Genomic DNA, 9,509 nt, shown 5'->3' on the forward strand with positions numbered 1-9,509 from the left:
TCTTTCATTACAAAGGGGCAGAAGGCACTGTGGGTAAGACCAGGCAGACCAGGGCTCACATATCGACTGCTGTTTGCTAGCTGTGGGGCCCTGGGCAGTCCCTTTGCCTCCTGGAGCCTCCCTTTGCTCATCTGTAAAGTGGGGACAGTAATGGTGCCTCTCCCCTGGGGATAGACGACATGATAATGTACGAGTATGTAAGTAACTAAGGGGCCCAGAACTCAGTGCCCAGTAAGTGTTAGCAGCTGCTGTATCTTCGTCTTCGTCGTCATCATCACAGAACAGCTGGGTCTTGCACCTGAATTCACTTCTTGCCGCACGCCGAGCATCCTGCCGTCCCTGGCTGCACGCAGGGGCCTGTGTGTGCACAGGCTGGCACACATGCGCTTGCACACACACACAGCCCTGGCCTGCCGTCTTCCTGGCCCCCTCAACAAAGCTCCCTTGTCTGGTCGGCCGGGACATGAATACCGATGAGACAGAGGGGGCTCGAGCAGCCTGCACAGCCGTCCCTCTCGGTGTGACAAGCTGCCCCTTCTTGCTGCCCCACCGACCTTCCACAGGCTCGCCCAAGGCCTCTCCCCGGTGGGACGTCCACAGGCACGTGCTGGGCATACTGGGCGCGGCTCATGTGTGGCCCTGAGTGTATAGGGCCGGCACCCCTGCTGCCCTGTGTCTGCTGGGGCCTGCTCTCATGCCAAGGGTTTCCCGTGTGGGGTGTCGCTTCATCAGATTATTAGGTTACCCATGCAGTCAGTGAGGTGGGGATGAAGGACACGGGTGAATTATTTCCACTCTGCTGCCGTCAGTCACGCTGTGGTTGGATGGCAGGGCCGTGGGGGCTGCAAACAAAAGAATTCATTGTTTCTGTAGCCCTCTCTCTGTTGTTCCATTTGTCCCAACAAGGGGGAGTCACTGTTGTGACTTGAAGAAAAACCAAATTAAGAAAATCAATCATAAAAAGATCCCCAAAGAGGGGAAAAGACAAAATATATATTGCTGTTATTGACATCCTGTTTGGGCATATCCTTTTTAAAAAAAATTTCAAAGATTTTATTTTTTAGAGGGGGGGAAGGGAGAAAGAAAGGGAGGGAGAGAAATATCCATGTGAGAGAGAAACGTGGATCGGTTGCCTCCCGCACGCCCCCAACCGCGGGCCTGGCCGGCAACCCAGGCGTGCGCCCCGACTGGGAATCAACCTTGCAGCCTTTCCTTTTGTGGGACAACGTCCAACCCACTGAGCCACTCCAGTCAGGGCTGGGCACTTCCTTTGTAAAATAACAGCTTTATTGCGATATCATTTGCCCAGCATACAACTCACCCATTATTCAGAGAAAATGTTCTAAAGAAACCCCATACCCATTAAAAGCCTCCCCTCCCCCTCCCAGCCCCAGGCAGCCACCCACCTGCTTTCTGTGTCTATGAATCTACCTCTTCTGGACACTTTCTATAAATGGGATCAGACAACGTTTGGCATTTGGTATCTGGCTTCTCTTACTTTGTATCAGATTTTCAAGGTTCATCCACGTAATGTGTCCGTGCCGCGTCCCCCGTATGGGTGCATAGTATTACGTTGTCTGGACAGACCATATTTTATTTATCTACTCATCCCCTAATAAATATTTGCTGTCTGGGCGTATCTTCATTTTTAAGTATGTAAAACTATGTACACGTGTGGGTACACATGTGGTTCTGCATTCCATCACATGGCTAGGAACCCGAGACCCTAACAGGGCAGGGGCCTCACCCAAGGCCACCCTGGGGAGGAGATGGAGCAAAGCCAGGTGGAGTCTCGACAGGATGGGGACGTTCTGACCAGTCGCCAGCTGGAGGGCCTCAGGGGAAGGCTGGCCGCCGTCACCGTGCAGCCTCAGGGGGGTCAGTTCAGGCCTGGGACTGGAGCACCCGAGACGTGCCTGTGTCCCGATGGCAAGTGGAAACAGCTCTGTTACATCACACCCTCCCGGGAGGTGTCCCTGGGGACGGCCAGGTCAGAACGTCCTTGGCTGCGGGAGGTGGGGATTCTGACGGTTGTTTTCACAGCTTGGGGAGGAACGGACAGCTCTCGCCTCTGTTTGCCCTTCTGGCTGGTGAAGCCATCCCCGTACTCCTGATTAGTTAAGGTCTCCAGTTCCTGAGTTCATCACACCTGGGCTGAAACTGACACCCAGCTGTATGACCTCAGGGTCATCACCTAACTTCCCTTAGCTTCAGTTTCCTTCCCGGAGAAACGGGACCTTGGTAGCTACTGGGGATTGCAAGACTTAGAGATAATGGCAGACCGGTGCCAAGTCAGGGCTCAAGGAAGAGGAGCTGCTACTCATGATTATCTTTAGCCTTATTATTATTATTTATTTTTAAAGATTTTATTTATTTATTCATAGACAGAGGGGAAGAGAGGGAGAAACATCAACGTGTGGTTGCCTCTTGTGCGCCCCCTGCTGGGGACCTGAACTGGCCTGCAACCCAGGCATGTGCCCTGACTGGGAATCGAACCAGCGACCCCTTTGGTTCGCAGGCCAGTGCTCAATCCACTGAGCCACCCCAGCCAGGATAGCCTTATTATTATTATTATCCATGATTTCCCCACACCGTCTGAGTCCTCCCTCCAGACCCAGTTCCTCACTCATGTTCCTTCCCTGGCAAGTCTGGGCAGGAGCCTCTTTGGGATTCTGCAGCCTGGCTCCCCTGGGAGTCTATCCCTGGGGGGCCATGAGTGGCCCGAGGGCAGGTCTGCACTCACCCTGTCCCCGCTGGGTCCCCCTCTCTCCTCCATCCATTCCGAATCCTATCATGCACAGAACAGCCACCCACAACAAAGAATTATCCCGCCCCAAATGTCAGTAGCACCGAGATCGACCAGGACTCAAAGCAATGTGGGCAAAAGGTACTCTCTCTAGGAGGCTGTTGCTCCCTGGCTGCTGTGGCTCAGTGGATTGAGCCCGCAAACCGAAAGGTTGTGGGTTTGGTTCCCAGTCAGCACATGCCTGGGTTGCAGGCCAGGTTCCCCAGTAGGGGGTGCACGAGAGGCAACCGATTGACGTAGCTCTCCCGGACTGATGTTTTTCTCCCCGCTCTCCTCTCTCTCTAAAAATACATCAATAAAATCTTTAAAAAGGAAAGAATTTATAAAAAGCACTTGCTCTCTGTCCAACTGCTATTCGATCCCCCCTCAGAGAAGTGAGTAGATTCTTTTCTTGGTGAAATTAATACAAGCGAACCAGGCCCGCATAGTTTCGGACTCAATGCGTTCACCTTTTGCGGCCCCCACTGTAGAACTTGGCAGCGAGCTCTCCTCGTTTTCATTCACCTGGCTTCACCCCATCATCCCTTTCCATCGAGACCTCGTGGAAGCCCCTGGATGGTGCTCTCTGTAGCGATGCCTCCGGCTTCACCCAGTGTGACACACCATCTCTTGATGGGCCTTTACAGCTAAAGCTGGTCATGGCGAAGGTCAGGACCCCAGGCCGCCCTGGGTCTCCCCTTGGGGGCTATCATCACCCATCAGCCCACATTCGGTGGGCAGAGCTGGTGAGGGCCAAACAGCCTATGAGGGATTTTGTCCAGAGTTCACGGGAAAAATCGAGCTGTTTGCAGGATTAAATTTCAGACCACAGACTCAGCGTGTAACAAACACATGAAGACTTCTTGGTTTATCCCTAACTTGACTTAATTTTTATTTCAAGCAGATAATTTTTTAAAAAATATTTATTTATTTTCAGAGACAGGGGAAGGGAGGAAGAAAGGGAGAGAAAACATCAGTTGGCTCCCCCTCTCGCAGGCCCCAAGCCAGGGACCCGGCCTGCAACCCGACTGGAGAATCGAACTAGTGATCTTTTGGTTCACAGGCTGGTGCTCAATCCACTGAGCCACAGCAGCTGGGGGTGAAGCTATTAATTAATTGGAGGTAATGAGGGTTCTCCTCTTCTCTCCAGAGGAGGCAGGGACATGCAGGGGCCAAGTCATCAAGGGCAAGGTCGGGGTGCGGTCTGGTCCTCCTGCCCCAGCTGCCTCAGCTTGCCCGGGAGGCTTTCTTCATTCCCAGCCGCGTGAGTCCCGGTTCTGCGGTCTGGGCCTGTGGCAACCCTTCCGGAGTTTTGGCCACTGCCATAAATTCTTTCTCTTATTCTGCTGTCTCCTCCATTCCCTGAGGCAAAGAGTGTGCCCTGCTTGTAGGAGCCCCCCTGGTCCCCAGCAGTGGAGTGCTGGAGTGGACTCCTACCAACTGTTAATTTGGCAGGAGGTTTAGGAGCCAGGTGTTAAACCTTTGGCAGCTTGAAAGTGTCCACCGTGGGAATGCTGACCTCCTGGAGATCAGCAAGTGCTATGAATCAGGACTCGCCCTCCTTCCCTCTGTCCTTCTCTCTGTCCTTCCCTCTGTCCTTCCCTCTCTTCTCTCTCTCTCTGTCTCTGTCTCTATCTCTCCGTCTGTCTGTCTTCCCCTCTGGGGAGGGAGTGACAAGTTAATTCTCAAAGCGTTCCTGCTCCACCACTGCCTCACCTGTGCGTTCTCCCTCTGATTATGCCGGCTACCGATGAGGGCAAAGGGGGAAAAATTGTTACCAGTGGTCCCGGGATGGGTCTCGTTCGTTGTTCCTTCTTTATCTAATGGTAGCCGACTATTTCTTTTCTAGCTTTTTCTGCCAACGGCTAGCTTCTCAACACATCTATCTATCCAGGAAGTGGGCCTGTTTCTCTCTCCACTTTAAAACATAGAGCTTTGGTCAACTAAGTTCTGTTTTAATGAGCATGAAAAAACGCCTCCTTATTGAAGCACTCTCTGAGGAGAGATTTTCTGCAGAGCAAAGAAATACGAGAAGTATTTTTATTTCCCCCTGCTTTTACACGTTTGGGTGTAGGGACGTAAAAAAAAAAGCCTTCTGATTTTAGGGTAGTTATAGATTTACAGAAGTGGACATCTGAAACTGCCTGGACAGCGCTGAAGGCTCCCTCCCACGCCCTGCCCATTCCCTTCCTATTAACAAGTTCACGAACATGGCACAGTTATCGAACCAAGGTTAATACATTATTATTCACCGAAGCCCATGCTTTATTCAGATTTCCTTAGTTTTCAGCAAATTTCCTTCTTCTGTCCTGGGGTCCCACCCAGGACACTGCATGTCATTTTGTCGTCTTGTCTCCTTGGGCTCCTCCTGGCTGCGACAGCGTCTCAGACTTCCCTTGTTGTCCATGACCTTGACTGTCTTGAACCGCACTGGGCATGGGTTTTATATTTCTTCTCATGAGCCCACTGGGGTTACAGGGGTTGGGGAGGAGAAGACTATGCGGGTGAAATGCCACCGTCCACACGTCACGTCACGCCAAGTCCATGTCAACCACTCACTAGACTTACCACTGTTGATGCTGATCTTGCTCACCTGGCCCAGGTAGGGTCCATCAGGTGTCCCCACTGCTAAGTTCCTCTTCATTTCTGGGCATGGGCTTTCTGCAGGTTGCGTCCATCTGTGCACCGCACAGACCCACTGTTTATCCTGGGCATTCACTGTCCCTGTTTGGGAACTGTCTCTCTGTCTGCACGCCACTCACACTGTCTGCATCGAATGGGGAAATCACTACACAAAGCCAAAGGCTTGCTAACGCCTTCCCTCCCCTGGTGGGTCTCATGTGGGGACCCACAAGGTCTCCTACACAGACTCTCTCCACCAGCCCAACACACAGCCACTGGCCACCTGTGGCTATTTAAATTGATAAAAATTAAATAAAACTGTAGTTTAATTCCTCAGTCTCAGGGCTCAGTAGCCCCGGTGGGGAGGGGGGAGGGGCTACCGTATTGAAGAGCACAGATTGCCAAGCATTCTCATCACTACTCCCTGTCCCCCCCTCAGCCCTCTCCTCCCTCATCCCACCGTCCCCTCCCCCTGCTGCCACCCCGGGGTAACCCGTGCTGTCAGCATTGTTCTCCAGGAGCCTCCTACAGGCATGCGCAGCCTCCAAGTCTGGGTGTTCGCTGCTTCTGCTCCTTGTTCTTTGTGAGTAAAAATCATCGCACACTGTAGGTATTTTCCCTCTTTTCTCACTTAGAATGCACTGTGAACATGGCTGTGGGTAATAGGTTTGGATCTAAGCGATTCTTGGGGATGCTGCAGAAGCTGGGGATGCTGCAGAAGTGAGGGCATATTATGATTACCCAACCGCTTCCCCCTTTGGGGGCATCTCAGCTTTCAGTGGTTTTGTTTGTCTGTTTCTGTGATTCTACACAGCGGTCTAAACACTCTCACACCCCTATTCTTACCCTCTCCTACTTTTTTTTTTTGAGAATAAATTCTCCAAATTAAGATTTCTAGGTTAAAGGAATGGATATTTACCAAATTGTAATAGATATTGACAGATTTATTTCCTGAAAGGATATAGCAATTCCTGGTTGCACCAGCAGCATATGAGGTGCCTATTTTGCTTCATGCTCACCAGCTCTGGTTGTTAGTGTTTTTATGCTTTTTAAAATTTTTTGCCAACCTGAAACACGGTATTTTATTGTTGCTCAAATTTGCATTTTTCTACTGCTGCATCCGCAATGCTTTACTGCACCCGTTGCCTGGGACATGGACTGTGAGCCCCTCGTGGGCCAGGAATGTATCTTATTTGTCTCCATCTCTCCTTTCACAGGGCCTAGATTTGGGTAGTATAGGGTGATGTTTGTTGAATGAATAAATGAATGGATTAATTCTGAAAGCCTGGTTCGCATGGACCCAATTTTTCCTTGGCCTTGAGGCCAGACGTTAAACTGTCTCCTTTTCTCCTATGGGCCTCAGTTTCCCCACCCACAACAAGGGTGCATTCTATGGCCCTTGATGGGCTCTTTCAGCTGAGATGCCATGACTATGGGTTTATAAGTCTCTGAGGACAAGAGTGTCCAGGTTGGATGTAGGTTCCTGCGACAATTGGCCCCACGGCTTATTTGCTGGGCAATCTGGGGCAAGTTACTTAACCTTTCTGTGCCTCAGTTTCTCCCTTGATGCCTGATTCCTTTTCTTTTCAGGGGCAAGAAGAGAGAGGGAGAGTTCCTCTGTTCAAGGGTCTCACACTCAAATGTTTGCAGGGCCAGGCAGGGGTCTGTTGGGCGTTAGAAATGCAATAGGAAGAGGTGGGAACAGTGGCAAATGGAGAGCCATGTCCTTCTACAGAGGACAGAATGACTCAGCTCCAGCCAGCAGAAGTGTGGCCCCTCAGCCCTGACCAGTGTGGCTCAGTGACTTGGGTGTTGTCCTGCCACATGAAAGATCACTGGTTCGATTCCCAGTCAGGGCACATGCCTGGGTTTCAAGTTTGGTCTGCAGTTGGGGCATGTGTAAGAGGTGATCGATGTTTCTCTCTCACATCGATGTTTCTCTGCCTCTCTTTTTCCCTTCCTTCCTTTCTCTCTAAAAAATAAATAAATAAAATCTTAAAAAAAAAAAAAAAAGAAATGTGGCCCCTTAGTTTGATACCCTCTCTGCTCTAGCACGGGTTATCATTTTGGCAGAGGTCTGAGAAGTTACCCAGGATGTACTGGGTGTCAGGAGACCCGGGTCCAAATCCCAGCTGGGTCACTCACTAGTGTGGCTGCTTGCCTGAGCCCAGTTCGCTCATCCGTTTAACGGAACCGAGCCTCGTGGCTGGGAAAATATATGGCCCGAGTCCAGAGAGCAGCCTGCACGTCTGGACGGCCAATCGCCCATGTGCAAGTGCTGTTGCTCCTCTCCCTGTAGTTCCCTTGCCCAGCAAACAAGAAAGTCATCGGGGGGTGGGGGTGGGGAGAATGATGAAATAAAGCTTAATGAATAACCTCAGGGACTGGCCAGGGTGGGTGTGTGGCAGCCTGAGGTATCGGGGACAGCAGCTGGCTGACGAAGATGGCCCAGGAGGGGACAGGTCAGTGACCTGGCGCATCTCTCCAGCCTCATCGGATGCAGCCACCCTGGCTTTCCCTACGCCATCCTCTTTCCAGCCGGGAGCTCTGGCGCTGGGCCCCTCTGGGTGTGACCCTGGTTCTGCCACTGCTGTGTGACCTCGAGAAAGTGCCTTGACCTTTCTGAGCCGAGTCTGCTCCCACGATGATGTGGAGTTCATTATAATCCGCACCTCCCCAGGTGCTGAAACCATCCCGTGACACGATGACGTCCTGTTTCCAGACTTCGGACCGCCATTTCCGTCACGGGGTTATCTCACCTCCTCTGTGACAGTAACAGTGACAACAATAGCAACGGCAGCAATAAGCCCTTGTTCCAAGTGTTTTACATACAGTGACCCACGGCCACACAGCCAGGGAGCGGCAGAGCTGCTGTCCATTTGTGCTGGAGCCTGTTGCAGCTATACCGCCTCCTCACGCCAGAAACTACCATTACTACTGCATAGGGGTTTTTTGTTTTATTTTTTAAACAGACTCTATGTTTAAGCTCTCATACCGGCCTAACTTTTTCCTCAGCAGCAATATCTGTGAAATTATGGGTTTGGCATCTCCTACTGCATACCTCCTTCTGCACACACACAGAAATACTCAATAATTAAAGATCCTTTAGGATATGCTGGGCACCACGAAAGGGCATGTGTACAGTAGGCATGCAATAAATGCAGTGGTTGTGCTTCTTTTCCAAGCCTGAGCTGTGTGCTAAGGCCTCTTCCTCCAGGAAGCCCTCCCTGATTCCACCCTGCCCTCAGCTGTCCTGTGGGGACCTTCTGCTCTCTGTCCTCCTTGGGGGTTGTTAGAACTGTCACTGAATTGGGTGTCTTCCTCTCCTCTCCAGGCCGGGACCCACCTGAGGGCATGAACTGAATTTTACCACCTCTGTTCCTAGCACTCAGGTCAGGGTAGAACACCCAGCGATGGTGCGTGTTTAATGTGTGGATGAGAATGAAGCTAGCTGCCAGCATCCTCGTCGGGGTTCATGGCCCACCAGCTCAACTTGACCCCAAGTGGCCGGGAGTTAATCATCAAACCTGAGGGGGTCACCCAAGGTGCAAGAAGGGTACAGGATATCTGGGCTGCAAGTCTTTCCTGAACCTCACCTCCCATTTGACATAGAGGGAAACTGAGGCCCAGGTGGATGTGCCTAGCTGAGGTTCACTTAGTGAGACAGCAAAAGAGACAAGATATGAATGTGATTATATCATTCCCCTGCCCAGAACTTTCCATGGCTCCCTACTGCCCCAGAATAAGACCCAGACTCTGGATTGGCACAGCCATCCCTGTGGACTCTGGTCCCGGCCCACCTCTCCAGCCCCTAACCCGCCTACTGCCCCACTCCTGCCTTCTCTGTCCCAGTCCCACTGGACACTTCTCCATTCTTGGAACACACCGTGTTTCTCAATTGCAGACCTTTGCACTCCATGTTCCTGATTCCTGGCTGAGCTCAAGGCTGAGCTCCTCCTCCAGGAAGCCTTCCCAGCCCTCTGGAGCCAAGTGAGCTACCTGGGCAACCACAGCCCTGCCAATACCTGGTGGCACTGATTGTAACTACTCTTCAGTGGCCCCTGGGGCCTCCGAGAGGGCAGGGAACACGTTGTTTTGTTTG

This window comes from Desmodus rotundus, chromosome 7, assembly GCF_022682495.2.
Source record: "Desmodus rotundus isolate HL8 chromosome 7, HLdesRot8A.1, whole genome shotgun sequence".
NCBI lineage: Eukaryota > Metazoa > Chordata > Mammalia > Chiroptera > Phyllostomidae > Desmodus > Desmodus rotundus.